This window comes from Herpailurus yagouaroundi, unplaced genomic scaffold, assembly GCF_014898765.1.
Source record: "Herpailurus yagouaroundi ecotype Mexico unplaced genomic scaffold, PumYag 189, whole genome shotgun sequence".
In the NCBI taxonomy this organism is placed as follows: Eukaryota; Metazoa; Chordata; class Mammalia; order Carnivora; family Felidae; genus Herpailurus; species Herpailurus yagouaroundi.
In genome coordinates, this window is record NW_024412420.1 from 11,966,358 (window position 1) to 11,982,366 (window position 16,009).

The following is a 16,009-nucleotide window of genomic DNA, read 5'->3' on the forward strand; positions in this document are numbered from 1 at the left end:
CTTTGATGTTTATTTTTGAGAGAGAGAGAGAGAGAGAGAGAGCGCACAGGTGGAAGTCGGGGAGCAGCAGAGAGAGGGGAGTATAGAAGATCCAAAGCGGGTTCCCCACTGACAGCAGTGAGCCGGATGAGGGGCTCGAACTCACGAACTGTGAGATCACAACCTGAGCCCAAGTCAGATGCTCAACCGACTGAGCCACCCATGTGCACCAGACAGCAAGTGACTCTTGATCTTGGGGTCGTGGGTTCAAGCCATGTTGGGTGTAGAGATTACTTAAATACATAAATAAAGTTATTAAAAAAATATTTTTCAATATTTAAAAGTATTTTAAAATATTTAATTTGTTTACAATATTTAAAATAATTTTATATATATTTTTAATGTTTATTTATTTTTCTGAGACACACACAAAGCAAGAGCAGGGAAGGGCAGGGAGAAGAGGGAGACACAGAATCCGAAGCAGGCTCCAGGCTCTGAGCTGTCAACACAGAGCCCAACATAGGGCTCGAATCCACGGACCGTGAGATCATGGCCTGAGCTGAAGTCGGATGCTTAACCGACTGAGCCACTCAAGTGCCCCTTAAATATCTTTTAAACTGCTCTGGGACTCAGGGCAGTTGATTAAGGTGCCCAAGGTTACACAGTGAATACAGAGCCATAGTCACACTTTGGTCTGCCTGTCCCCAAAGACCTCGCTCTTAGACTACCCTAAGGCCTAACCAGAGAATGTCTGACCTCTTCCTGGGTCACAGAGAAAAGCGAATTTAAAAACAGAAAAAAAAAAAAAAAAAATTATAGCCATATAAGAGTCAGGATGGTATAGTGGTTAGCACTCAATAAATGTTGGTGATTATTTGTTCCAATCACCTATTACTGCATAACAAATTGACCACAAGCTTGGCATGGCCATCAAGTGGCCTCTCTTGCCCTCAGTTCCTGATCAAACACCACAATGGGAAAAGGCCGTCCCTGTCCCAGACCCCTGGGCTACTGGGAAAGTCCCCTTATCCAGGGTCACCCCCTTTGGGGTAAAGAACCCTGGACATGTGGGGCGCCTGGGTGGCTCAGTCGGCTGGGCGTCCGACTTCTGCTCAGGTCACCATCTCACGGTTTGTGGGTTCGAGACCTGCATCGGGCTCTGTGCTGACAGCTCAGAGCCTGGAACCAGCTTTGGATTCTGTGTCTCCCTCTTTCTCTGCCCCTGCCCTTCTCATGCTCTGTCTCTCTCTGTCTCAAAAATAAATAAAACATTAAAAAAAAAAAAAAAGAACTCTGGACATGTTCTTGCTTCAGAGATATCCCAAAATACAAACCAAGGTCAGACATGTACTAAAGCCACAATACGAGGCCTCACTAAGACACCTTTTACCCTCTTTAGAGTTGCAGACATTAATGAGAGTGGCTCAGGCATTCATTTCACTTCTAAAAATACATAACACCGGGCTCTTAAACAAGACGTGCACTAGAACCTTCAACTACGAGGCTGTGGGCCTCATAAAGCACCAGGATGGCTTACTTAAATAGGTTCAAATTTAATTAAGTGAGACAACACATTTTAGTTATCAAACATCAGGGGTGAATTGTAATAGAGTCCAGGTGTATGTTAATGGACTTGATGGTCTTTCCATGGGATTATCAGCTCATCATCTGGGCAATAAAATAATTCCCTATAAATTCAAAAGGACTGAAATTACACAAAGTATGTTTCTCTGACCAAAACAGAATTAAACTGAAAATCAACAACAACAGATCTGACAGGTCATCAAACTTTCTGAGAACTAAACAAAACACTTCCTTCTTTTTAATGTTTATTTTTGAGAGAGAGACAGAGCGCGAGCAGAGAGGGAGGGGCAGAGAGAGAAGGAGACACAGCGTCCGAAGCAGGCTCCAGGCTCCGAGCTGTCAGCACAGAGCCCGACCTGGGGCTCGAACCCACAAACTGCAAGACCATGACCTGAGCTGAAGTCAGATGCCTAACCAACTGAGCCGCCCAGGCGCCCCTAAACAAAGCACTTCTAAATAGCCCGCGGATCATATGAAAAACCACAAAGGATATTAGAAACTATTTTGAGCTGAATGAAATTGAATAATACAGTATATCACAATGTGTGCAAACAGCTAAGGCAGTGTTTCAAAGGAAATTACAGCATTCAATACTTACAGTAGAAAGGAAAGAAGGGTCTAACAACAATGGTCTAAGCTTGCACCTTAAGAAATTAGTAAAAAAATAAAAGAGCAAAATAAACCTAAAGTAAGCAGACAGCAGAAAATAAGAAAGAATAGAAATCGATGAAATAGAAAATGTATAAACAATAGAGAAAAATCAATGAAAACAAACACTTTTTTAAAAGATCAATAAAACTGATCCACCTCTAAGCATATTGTTCAGGGGGGAAAGAACATAAAACTTAGGCAAATCAAATGCTGTAATAAATAAAAAGGCTAATGCATCACGATCAAGCGGGGTTCATCCTGGGAATGCAGGATTGACTTTGACACATGAAAAGCTAGTCAATGTAATTCAATTCGCTACGTCAAAGAACTAAAAGAGACAGGCATGCAAAAATTTTTTAATGTTTTTTAAAAAAATTTTTTTTAACGTTTATTTATTTTTGAGACAGAGAGAGACAGAGTGTGAGCGGGGGAGGGTCAGAGAGAGAGGGAGACACAGAATCTGAAACAGGCTCTAGGCTCTGAGCAGTCAGCACAGAGCCTGATGCCGGGCTCGAACTCCCGGACCGCGAGATCGTGACCTGAGCCGGAGGAGGGGGCAGAGTCTCCAAAGCGGGCTATTCGCTAACAACAGCCGGCCCAATGTGGGGCTCAAACTCACAAACTGCAAGATCACGACCTGAGCTAAAGTCAGATGCTGAACCGACTGAGCCACCCAGGTACCCCCAAAAGATAGAGGCATGTTTGTTTAAAAAGTATGCTCCGGGGCGCGAGGGTGGCTCAGTCGGTTGAGCGTCTGACTTTGGCTCAAGTCATGATCTGACAGTTCATGAGTTCGGGCCCCCGCTAGGGTTCTGTGCTGACAGCTCAGAGCCTGGAGCCTGCTCTGGATTCCGTGTCTCCCTCTCTCCCTCCCCCTCCCCCACTCACGCTCCGTCTCTCTCTCTCTGCCTCTCAAAAATAAAGAAAACTAATTTTAAAAAATTTAAAAAAAAAGCATGCTCCACACCCATTGTGGAGCCCAACACGCTTGATTCACGACCCTGAGATCAAGACCTACGCTGAGATCAAGAGTTGGACACTTAACCAACCGAGCCACCCAGGCACCCCGGCATACAAACCATTTGATGTAATTCTCCATCCACTCATGACAGAAACTTCCAGAAAACTAGTTATAGAAGGAAACTTCCTCGACTTGATGAAGAGCAACTAAGAACACCTTTCATGTAGCCTTACGTTATACTGACTAGTGAAAGATTGAATGCTTTCCCCATCGGGTCAGGATAAAACAGGAGCGTTTGCTCTCACCATTGACTTTGTACTAGAGGTCCTATCCAGGGAAATAGACTCCAGAAATGAATAAGTGGCATGTAGATTGGAAAGAAATAAAATTGTCTTTATCCACAGACGAGATGATCATCTAGGTTGAAAAATCCTAAGGAACACACACACACACACACACACAAGCTTCTAGAGCTCATAAGAGATACTAACAAGGTCACAGGATACAAGCGAAATACACATCACCCAGATGACCCAGCAATTCCACGCCTCGGTATTTTCCCAAGAGAATTGAAAACGTCTGCCCGCATGATTTGTGACGGCTTTATTCACAATGGCCCCAAACTGGAAACAACCTCAATGTCCAACAATTGTTAAATCAATCAGTGAATTGTGGTGTATCCATAAAAAAGAACAAATACACTCTGTGATAAAAGGAAACCAATTACTGAAACACAAAATGTAGTTACATTCCAAAATCATTATGCAAAGTGAGAGAAGCCGGACAAAAATATTACATTCTCAATGATTTCATTTACAGGAAATTCTAGAAAAATCAAGACAATAGTGACTAGAAGATCATAGATCAGTGCTTGCTTGGGGATGGGTGGGGAGCAGATTGACAGCAAAAGGGCACCAGGAAACTTTTTGTGGTGATAGAAATGTTCTATATCATGATTGTGGTAGTTGTGACACAGATATACACACTTTTAAAAATCATCCACTTTAAAATAGTGGATTTTATTATATATAAATTTTACTTCAATAAAGCTGACAAAAACATTCCAGAAAAAAAGTTCTATGAATCCAAGTTTCCTCAAGCCAGACTAAATAACCTGTTATAAAGATAGCTTTACAGAATGACAGAAAATTATTCTCTAATTAGCCTGATACACTACCTCAGGATCTTTGCACTAGCTGTCCTCTGCCAGGAACACTCCTGCCTTCCATGCTCCTCCTAGATAACTCTTTATCTTGTTTCTTTCTTTCTTTCTTTCTTTCTTTCTTTCTTTCTTTCTTTCTTTCTTTCTTAGTAAGCTCCACACCTCGAATGGAGTCCAACTAGGGGCTTTAACTCACAATCCTGAGATCAAGACCTGAGCTGAGATCAACAGTCAGAGGCTTAACTGGCTAAGCCAACCAGGGCCCCTATCTTATCTTTCAGATCCTAGTTTCAGTATCACATCCTTACAGACAACTTTCTTGAACCACTCTTACAAATTATGTTCTTCCATTACTCTCTATCATAGCACCCAGTTCCTTTTTTTTTTCCTCAAATACTTTCTATGAATTTGTAAATAAATGTTGGTTACTATGTTAATGAATTTATTTAACATCTACAGTCTCCCCCAAAATGTAAATTTCATGAGGTTAAGAAATGTGTCTATTTTTGTTAAAAAAAATAATAATAATAAATAAATAAATAAACAAACCCCAAAAGGCCAATTTCAGGATGACTAACAGATAAAGTGTTAAAGATTAGTATTTACCAAAAAGACTAAGAGCTCTCATTAAGTGACAATGAAAAGAACAATGATCGGGGCGCCTGGGTGGCTCAGTCAGTTAAATGTCCGACTTCAGCTCAGGTCACGATCTCGCGGTCCGTGAGTTCGAGCCCCGCGTCGGGCTCTGGGCTGATGGCTCAGAGCCTGGAGCCTGCTTCCGATTCTGTGTCTCCCTCTCTCTTTCTGCCCTTCCCCCGTTCATGCTCTGTCTCTCTCTGTCTCAAAAATAAATAAACGTTAAAAAAAAATTAAAAAAAAAAAAAGAAAGAAAAGAACAATGATCAAAGAACCAAGGTTTTGGGACACCTACCTGGCTCAGTTGGTGGCGCATGCTACTCTTGACTTTGGGGTTGTGACTTCAAGCCCCAGGTTGGGTGTAGAGATTACTTAAAAATAAAATATTTAAAACATAAATAAATACAGACTTCAAGCTGTATTACAAAGCTGTAATCATCAAGACAGTATGGTTCTGGTACAAAAACAGATGCATAGATCAATGGAACAGAATAGAGAACCCAGAAATGGACCCACAAATGCCTGGCCAACCAATCTTTGACAAAGCAGGAAAGAATATCCAATGGAATAAAGACGGTCTCTTCAGCAAATGGTGTTGGGAAAACTGGACAGAGACATGCAGAAGAATGAACCTGGACCACTGTCTTATACCATACACAAAAATAAACTCAAAATGGATGAAAGATCTAAACATAAGACAGGAAGCCGACCAAATCCTAGAGGAGAAAACAGGCAACAGCCTCTTTGACCTCAGCCACAGCAACTTCTTTCTTGACGTGTCTGCAGAGGCAAGGGAAACAAAAGCAAAACTGAATGAACTGTTGGGACCTCATTAAGAGAAAAAGCTTCTCCACAGTGAAGGAAAAAAGCAGCCAAACTAAAAGGCAACCGACAGAATGGGAGAAGATATTTGCAAATGACATATCAGATAAAGGATTAGTATCCAAAATCTATAAAACTTATCAAACTCAACACCCTAAAAACAAATAATCCAGTGGAGAAATGGGCAAAAGGCGTGAATAGACACTTTTCCAAAGAAGACATCCAGATGGCTAACAGACACATAAAAAAAAAAAAAAATGCTCAACATCACTCATCACCGGGAAAATACAAATCAAAACCACAATGAGATATCACCTCACACCAGTCAGAATGGCTAAAATTAACAGCTCAGGCAACGACAGATGTTAGAGAGGATGCAGAGAAAGAGGATCTCTTTTGCATTGTTGGTGGGAATGCAAGCTGGGGCAGCCGCTCTGGAAAACTGTATGGAGATTCTTCAAAAAATTAAAAATAGAACTACCCTACGACCCAGCAATTGCACCACTAGGTATTTATCCAAAGGATACAGGAGTGCTGTTCCAAAGGGGCACATACACCCCAATGTTTATAAGCAGTGCTATTGGCAATAGTCAAAGTATGCAAAGAGCCCAAATATATGTACACACACACACACACACACACACACACACACACACACACACACTGGAATATTATTCGGCAATCAAGAAGAATGAAATCTTCCTATCTGCAACAATGCAGATGGAACTAGAGCATATTATGCTAAGCGAAATAAGTCACTCAGAGAAAGACAAATATCATAGGACTTCCCTCATATGTAGAATTTAAGATACAAAACAGATGAACATAAGGAAAGGGAAGCAAAAATAATATAAAAACAGAGAGGGAGACAAACCATAAGAGACTCTTAAATACAGAGACCAAACTGAGGGTTGCTGGAGGGGTGTTGGGTGGAGGGATGGGCTAAATGGGCAAGGGGCATTAAGGAGGACACTTGCTGGAATGAGCACTGGGTGTTAGAAGCAAGTGATGAATCACTAAATTCTATTCCTGAAATCATTATTACACCATATATTAAGGAACTTGGATTCAAAATTTTTTAATTTTACATAAATAAGTAAAGCGAGCTAAGGTTTTATTTATTTTATTTATTTACTTTAATGTTTTTTTATTTACTTTTGAGACTGAGAGAGACAGAGCATGAACGGGGCAGGGGCAGAGAGAGGGAGACACAGAATGGGAAACAGGCTCCAGGCTCTGAGCCATCAGCCCAGAGTCCGACGCGGGGCTCAAACTCACGGACCGCGAGATCGTGACCTGAGCTGAAGTCGGACGATTTAACCGACTGAGCCACCCAGGCGCCCCAAAACGAGCTAAGGTTTTAAATAGGCAATTTACAGAAGAACCAATAATCATAGGAAAAGCTGATCAAGCCTGTTACCAAACTTATGCTTTCACTCCATACATAAAAATAAATCTCAGGTATACTAAAAGCTTACATTTTTTCAAATAAGAAAAAATAACACTGAAGTGTAATCGACAGAATAATGCCCCCCTCCCCGCCCCTCTTCCACAGGTGTCCTTGACCTAATTCCTGGAACCTGTAAATATGCTACCTTACACAGCGAAAGGACTTTGTATACAGATTAAGGACCTTGAGATGGGGAGATTATCCTGGATTATCTGGGTGGGGCCAATCTAATTGCATGGATCTTTAGAACTGGAGAAACTTCCCTGGCTAAATCAGAGAAATGAGAAAAAAGAAGAAGGAAAAGAAATCTGAAGCATAGGAAGGACTGGTCAGGCCACTGATGGCTTTGAAGATGGAGGAAAGAAAGAGGCGAGGAATGTGGGCGTCCTCTGGAAGCCGGGAACAGCCCTCTATCGGCACACAGCAAGGAAACAGATCTACCAATAACCTGAATGATCCAGACAGATTCTCCCTTAGAGCCTCCAGAAAAGAATGCAGCCCTTTCAATGCCTCGATGTCACCCCAGTGAAACCTGTGTGTGAGTGACTTCCAACCTACAAATTGTAAGATGACAGATTTGTGATGATCACTTGTGGTAGCAATGAAGAACTAACAAGATATCTACAGGAACACCTTAGGGGTGGGGGAGAACTTTCTAAACAAAGCCAGAGACCCCAAGTTTCTATTTTTTAAAAAAAGATAAGGCTCTTTGATCTTCTTTTAAAAACATATGGAGGGATGCCTGGGAGGCTCAGTCGGTGAAGCGTCTGACTTCGGCAATTGGTCATGATCTCGCGGTCTGTGAGTTTAAACCCTGAGTCGGGCTCTGTGCTGACAGCTCGGAGCCTGGAGCCTGCTTTGGATTCTGTCTCTCTCTCTCTCTCTCTCTCAAAAAATAAATAAACATTAAAAAAATGTTAAGTGGAACATGGCGATAAATATCATGATCCAAGTGGACATTAGAAAGCAGCGCCCTTTGCGGCATTCATCCTATCATCCGTAAAAAGTACAGGAAAGGAAACTAGAAAAATGGACTCATGGAAGCAAAATGTAATTATATGGTTATTCCTGTACTTGTAGTTAAGTGGCTGTAGAATGAAATCACCACTTGGATGCGTGTTTGTCTCAGAAGTGTAAGTTCAGCAGAACCCGCGTGCCAGAGGAGGGTACAGGAACAAAACATAAATGACCCAGCCTGCCTCCCCTCCCACCCCCCATATACAGAGGAAACAGACTGAAACCTAGAGAGGGGGATGGGGCTGAAGTTCCACAGTTAAAGTGGCAGAGCCAGGCCTAGAACTCAGATCTCAGACACATCCCACCCCCATCCTGGACAACCGTTTGCAGCAAGGGGCTGGATTATGAGTGAGTCCCCAGCCTCATGCTGGCTGAGGAGAAAGGTCTCAGGTCTGAGGCCAGATAACACGTGGAGACCAGCCCGCTGGGTCCTCTGTGGCCCATTCGCTGGCGGCTGGCAGGAGGTAAGCTGGGATCTCTATTTGGGCCTTAGAGCGAAATGCAGAGAAGAGCCTGGATACCACTCCAGTAACCAGCAGGGCAAACCCGGAAAGGGATCCCAAGGGCTGGGATGGAAAGTAAAACTTCCAAGTTCTTCCTTTGACCTTGGCCAAGGTCATTCCTTTTGGCCTCGCGAGTCCTTATCACGTCATGAGGGGGAGAATCCCATTCAAGGCGCAGCGAACAGAAGAAAGGAAGAGGTAGTAGGCAGCCCTCAGCCTGGTGCTGTCCCCCCAGGAGGGACCGAGCCCCGGACAGGCGGGGCGGCGGGAGGGGAGCGAGGGAAGTCGCCGGGTCGCTGCATCCAGCCTGCATCCAGCCGGAGACCGGCTGCAACAGGGCGAGGGACTGGGGGTGGGGGGGGACGGAGGAGGGTCCCGCGCTCTCCTTGTCGGGGTTCTGGGTCCTGCACATGGATCAGTCGCCTCCAGCCAAGGGTCTGCGCGCCCCCTCCTCCTCTCAGGCTCCTCTGGCCTCGCCCCTCCCTCTCACGTTCCCAACTCCCAAGGACAACTTGTCGCTCGCTTCAGAAGCCCGGGGCTTCGTTCTGTCCCCCAGACTCTTTCTCCCCTACTTCTTTTGTCTATTTCTGCATTTGACGGCTTCTCTGGGAAGCGTTCCCCGGATCTCCTTCTCTCTTGTCCGTTCTCGCTCGCTCTCTCTAGCTCTCACTCTCTCTCTCTCTTACACACACACACACACACACACACACACACACACACACAGTCTCTCCTCTGTCTGCCGGCCATCTCGGCGCCTTTCCTCCGCGCCTCTGGCCTTCCAGAGGGCTCAAGGCCCACTCTTGGAACCGCCGCGCGGTGATCCGACGGCGCCCCAGCGAGGGGGCAGGTGAGACCGGCGGGAGCCCCGCCCGGGCGGACGCGGAGGAAGGTGGCGCCCGCGCCAATCCGCCGCCCGGGTCCTGTCCTCTCCCCTCTCACCCCCTCGTCGGCGCCAGGGGGACTGAGGACGCACGAGTCCCTTCGCGCCTCCAGCGCCGTCGGCGCCGGCGCCCCAGACCCAGACACTGCGGCCAGAGGCCTCACGGGGGCGGGGGGCGGCGACCCACAGCCGATGAGCCCTTGGCCCCGGCGTCATCACCAGCGTCCCTAGGCTCTGGAGCGCCCCAAGCCCCGGGTCCCTGCAGCCTCTGAAGACGCGCGGAGGACAGCGCGGTTCGGAGAGGTAGGTGAGACACTCCCAGCCCTGCCTCTCGCCCATGGGGGCCGCGACCACGCAGATCACAACGGAGGCTTGAAAGACCCCTCTAGGGCCGCGCAGTCCCTCGGCCGCGCTTTGAGGACTGATCGGCCGTGGCGGGCGTGGGCTACCCGGGCCGCCTGTTAACCTTGAGCTCCGGACGGATCCAGCCTCCCCAGTAGGGCCTCGGGGTACCCCCGCAACGCCTTCACTCCCCCCCCCCCCCCCCCCCCCGCTCCCACTGGACTCTCACTCTCCAAGCGAAGGTGTGTAAGGGGGCAGAGGGTCACCCCCCCCCCCCATCCTTTGCCCGCAACCCTGGCTCCCCAGAGCCGGGTCCCGAATGCCCCGCGCAGCCTCAGGCCCTCTCCACCAGGTCTGCCCGCTTGCAACTCCGGATTCCAAGCGGATGCAGCGAGAAACCCGGGCTGGCTGGCTGAACAGCCTCGTGGGTGGGGGTAGCTTGGAAAGGGACAACGGTTATTCGTTCTCCACGGAAATTAGGAATTGGCCTGGAACTCTGGGTCCAGACGGGAGCGCCAGGCCCCCAAGGTGCAGAATCAGCTCTCTAGAAGTCCCCTGGAAGCGATGGAGAGAGAATGCTTGGGGGAGTCTCTTGCTTCTAACCACTTTCCACCGCTGCAAGGGGACCCAGGTTTCCTTGCCCTCTGGATTATACAGAGACTCAGTGATCTGCCTGGGAAAGCGTGTATCCGAATCTGGAGGGATGCCTGGCGCCGCCATCTTACTGGAAACTCACACTCACAAAAATGATGCGGGTGCATTTTTGTAGAGGGCCCTGTTGTTTATGGTAAGGGGCAGAAGGCAGGGGAAGGATCTCAATTTGTTTGGATTGATTCAGGGGTCAATACCTGCTTTTGAAAAGGCATGTAGAGAGAATTAGGCATAAAGGGGTATGTAGGATTATGGGGTATCTTAGGAATTAGTAACCCTCAGTAATCAGTGGGGGATCCTGTGTCAGGCTGTGCCTTTGCCAGTATTTAAGCACTGTGTAGCGACTGAGGATTGGTGAAAACATGGAAAAGAGACGGAAAATTACGTCCTCCCAATTGTGCCCAGTAATAAAGGTAGCAGGCGGGAAATTCACATTTTCACCTGTATACACCCCCTCTTCCTAATTAGATCAGTGCGTGGTATATTTCACATATTCCACATTTGCTAAATGTGGAAACATACAGCACAGGACCGGACTTTCCAGTATTAGTAGAAGCACAATGACCCATCCTGGAAAGGAGGTGTTCTCTGAGTGAAAGTTCACATTTATCAGTGTATTTCCCAGACCCCTGGCGGAAGAAAGTCTGGTGCTTTTCCTGATCTGATCTCCCCTGCGAACCCCTCTTTGGAGCTGCAGCTCCTCCCTTTCCCTGGGGTCTGGAGCACTTGGTTTCAAGTGCCAAAGAGGCCTCCTCAGTCCCCCAGCCCAGAAAGGATGACACTTCCTTCCACTCCCAACCATATCACCATAGACTCCCCAGGAGGTGAGTTGCTCCCCACCCCCGCCATGGTTTAGAACCACCGCACCCGCAGGCCCAACACACACATACATTTGCACACTGCCCCAGAAGAAATGCAAGGAAAGGCTTTACTAGCCCCAGGCAAGGCACTGTAGGAGACCTCAGAGGCCCTCAAGGAGAGCCCTCTACTCTTCCACACTGTGATTTGGGAGGCCCAGACCATCCCGGAGCAGCTGGTTGGCAGTTTTGCCTTCTCAGAAGCCTCAGAAGCCACTGCCCCCATGACTGGAGTATCTGTTAGGCTGGGCACTTCGTCTCCCACCCACCCTGCCTCCAACTTCTCTTCCTGGCCTGATTAAAACAAACATCAGGCTTCAGAGGCTCTTGGTTTAGGAAGAGGGGGGTCGCTTATTTTAATCTCCTGGAATCATCACCCTCATTTTTCTCCTCCCTCATGGCTTGCCCTCTGACTCTTGGGTTTTGTCTTCTCTTTCTCCCCCAACACAGAAAGACAGAAAAATCCATGACTTTTTTTTTTTTTTTTTTCTGGGCTTGGAGGGTAGGGACGGAGAGAAAAAAAGGGGGAATGTTTGACCCATCTGGGCAGCACTGTGATTGGGGGTGACAAGTCATTATAGTAGGCCCTGCTCTCCAGTGCTTAGAGGTTGATTCCACAGTCCCCCACACCCCAAGATCCAACGGTACCATCTTCCTTAAGAGGAACTGAGGATGTGGGACATCTGCAGTTTTCAAAAACAGGAAGAATTAAAAATGCTGCCATTATTTGGGTGGCCGGATGAGCAGTTTGGGCAGCAGGTCTGGGCTCACACAGAAGTGAGTCCTCAGGGCCAAGGGGGTTGGGGCAAGGCCTGCCACCAACAGAGCCTTGGCGAGGGCAGGCTTGGTCCTGACCTGGCCTGCAGGGGACCCTGGGCTGTTCATAAGGTGGAGGTGAGATCAGGGGACTGGAGGTCCAGATCTCTCTCCTGCCTGGCTGCCCCATGAGCCCCAGAGCCCACTCAAAAATCAGGAATAGCTGGAAAGGGAAAAAAAAAAATCCCTGAAAACATCCAGATTCGTAATCTACTTAAACATCCAGACCCATCCTGAACACAGTGGTGGAAACTTTTCTCCTTGGTTGATTTGCAACTTTCCGCTCTTCAGTTTGGCAATTGCATACATGGGATCAGCTTGAGGTTTCAGATTTGGGGTTTCAGGGCTCAGTCGCTAGGGAACTAGACTGCAGGGTTTGTGGTCACTCCCCTTCTGTTCCTGTGTTCCCCTTGCTTCCTCCCTTCCTCAGAAATGGCTAGGGCTTTTTTGTAGAGCCATGAAATCCCCCAATTTCCAAGGATTTCAGACTCTTTGGGCGTCAGGTTAAGAATTCCTATTTGGATTGATCGGAGGAATTCGTGTCTGGAAAATGTTGAGACCAACTATGGTCATTAATGCAGGTGTTTAGTTTTTTTCCCCTTGAGCTGGTACCTCGGTGCTTCCCAGGTTGACTTTCACCTGCAAAAGCACCCAGGCGGCCTTCTTCTCCCCACCACTGTCTGGAAAGCAAAGGGCGAAAGCCACTAGGGCCTAAGAGTTGCCCCAATCTCAACTCTTTCTTCCTCAGGAAGGGCCGCTGGGGCCATTCTCAGCCCACTTTCCCATCCGCACTCTACCCACCCTGCCCGCCCCCTCTTAGCCCCAGTTATAGAGCCAACAGACTTTCCTTGCGGGGATAATTAAGGCCAAAGTGCCCCATCCCCCTCCCATCGCCCATTGGGGCGGCTCTGAGTTGCCCTCCTTCTCAGCCCTCTGCTTACTCCCCGGGGCAGCTGTTCAAGGCTGAATCTCGGCTGAAGTGGAAGAGAGGACTTAGTCTAAAATCACCTGGATATTAACGGATAATAACCAGAAAAATAACCATGAACTCCTGAACCTCCACCATCCAACAATTTTTTTTTTTTTTAAACCATGAATCAGGACCCACATTTCAGCCCAAAACTCGCCAGGACTAGTCAAATTGCCCGAAACTCTTTTATGGCAAAAGAAGTCAATACCCAGAGACCTCATCCTTTAAAACAACAAAAAAGGAGAGGGGCCAGATTTCTACTCCTTAAGCCTCTTACCTCTTCCCCAGTCGGTGAGCTCCTTGGCCGGGGACCTCCTGGGCTGGGAGGTGAAGCCGAGGGAAGGAAGCGCCTCGCAGCAACCTTCTCCCTGCGCGGCTCCTCCTGCGGTCTGCGATGTCCCTGCCTTGCGACTCGTGCAAGCTCCTGGGAGAGACCGCGTCATTGCCCACCGCTGTGGAACCAGGTCTCCTGGGGATTGGGATGGTCGCCCCTCCATGAGAGGGGCTCCAGACCGCTGCACCCCATCGATCCCCCAACTCCAGACATGCTTGGAACTGCGCGGAACGTACCCAAGATCTGTACAGGGTTCCCTGGCGCTGGACCGGCCCAGCAGTCCCCTGCCGCACGCACCCCGCGGTGCTCAGTTGGGGATCACCTTTGTCTCCTGGCCGGGAGCGGAGCGACGGTCTCAGTGCCAGCCGCCGGCCAGCTCGGCGACTGCCTTCCCGCTGCGGGCAGGAGGGCCGGGAGGTCCCTGGGCAGGGAGGCGGGGGGAGCCTAGCCGCAGAGACTCTGCGCGCCTCCAGCCCCAGCCGCCTCCAGCCCAGCCGCAGGCTGGCGCCGCAGGGGTGAATCTGGAAGCCTGGGAGGGCCAAGCTCTGAGCCCCGGCCCTCCTGAGGCGGGAACGTGACAGAGGGATTAGAAAAGGAGGCTTTCAAATCCGCCGAGGCGGCTGGAAGCGGCAATAAAGGGGCGAAGGGAGGTCGCAGTTACACAGGTGCCCCCTCGGACGCCGCAACGCCAAGGGCCTGTGGACTCACAGCCTCGGCTGGCCAATGGAAGACATGAGATGGGGTGGGGGGTTCTGTCCAGCCACCGGAGGCGCAGGGAGCGGCTGTAATCGCTGACCCAGCACCTCGCCCCAAGCGGGATCTGGGCGCGGGGGCCCGGCGGGGGCTGGGACGGGCCACCTTTGCCAAGGGAGCATCTTCTCGCTGTTCTGCTCCGGGGCGGGGGAGAGGGGGCGAGTGGGTCCTAGGCTCGGCTACCCGGCGCACGAACAGTTCATTTGCTCCCTCCGGTTGCCGGCGCCAGCACCTCTTGCCCCCTTTTCCCGGCCCTGGATTTCCCCTCCCGGATGCGCCCTTCCTCCCCACAATTAACCAAAGATCCAGCAAAACCCCACCAGGGCCACCTCTATCCTCCCGAACCTGCTAATTAATCAGAGAGTCTTAAGGAGACCGAGGAGTTCTAAATGGGCAGTTTGGAACGAGGGGGCGCTCACAAAGTCATTAACCTCCCGGTAAGGACGGGTAAAGGAGACGCGCCTGGCTGCCTCCGCGGCCCCTGTGGGCCCTTCTCAGCACACGGGTTTTGCCGGTTCCACCTGCCCCCGCGCTCCGGCTTCCAGCTCCTGTCTGGCTGTTTCGGTTCGCTCTTTGTCATTCTCTCTGGCTGCCTTCATGGGTCCCTTTCTTTGTGTCTGCTTCCGTCTGCCTACCTGTTCAGCTGTCTCTTGCTCCCCTTTCGGCGCCCAACCTGAGACCAAGAGAATTTTAAGGTCATGACAGCGGCCTGGACGTCGGTCTAGGTTCTCAGGTCGCAGGCAAGGCACCTCAGGCCTGCGAAATATCCAGGGAAGTGTCCGAAGCACCTTCCCCAAGAGCGAGGGCATTTCTCAGCGGGGCTGGGGAACGGATCCCGAAACTTTCCGCTCCTTTTTGGTATGGACCAACTCAGGACAAGAGAAGGACCAACTCAGGCTGGAGAAGATCCAGGCCCCAGTGGAGAAAAGCTCCGTATCATTTTGGTTAGAGACACAGAGACCTTGCACACTCGTTGTGTGTGTGGGCAAGGGTGCAAGGAGGTCAGGATGGGTTTGTGGGCCACCGGTCTTGGTCCTGGAGTCCTTAGCACCTGTGAGCAGGTGCCCGTGGTTCCGGGGAAGGCCAGATGACAGTATCCACCCGACCTTGTGACACACTTAAAATTGTCCTCTCTTTTATTTTATCCTGTCAGGTACCCAAATCTATTTCACTGCCTCCCTCTGCATCACATTGGAGGTATTTGTTTGTGAATGGTGGATAAAGGATTCTTAACATTTTGGGGTTCACTCATTGATACTTTAAAATCCGATGAAAGCTATTGGTTCCCTCCTCCCTAAGGGGGGGAAAAGTACTTATGTAATACTCACCAAATCCCACAATTTCAGAGGATTTCAGACCCCTTGGACCCCAGGTTAAGGACTCCTATTTGGACTGATCAAAGAAGCTGGTGTCTGGAAAATGCCGAGACCAAATGTGGTCAGTTAATATAGGTCTTCACTTTGTTTTGCCTGTAGCTGATACCTTGGTGTTTACCAGGTTATCCTTTATCTTTAAAAACACCCATCCGGCAGTGTCCCTCTCCCCACCACTACCATAGGGGCTGGGTTCCCAGTGGGAGTCAGTCTTTCTCTGTTTCCCAGCTTTTTTTTTTTTTTTTTTTTTTTTTTTTTTTTTTTTTTT

The 16,009-nt window shown here is 48.9% G+C and overlaps 1 long non-coding RNA gene across 1 annotated transcript in view; it reads left to right on the plus strand.

The window, feature by feature from the left end:
* The first annotated feature begins 9,183 nt into the window (after positions 1-9,183).
* The window catches only part of LOC121044839 (uncharacterized), a 14,149-nt gene continuing 7,323 nt past the window's right edge, over positions 9,184-16,009 (plus strand). Inside the window, exon 1 of the long non-coding RNA XR_005797506.1 lies at positions 9,184-9,948. This is a non-coding gene — a long non-coding RNA (uncharacterized LOC121044839). The remainder of the gene's footprint in view (positions 9,949-16,009) is intronic.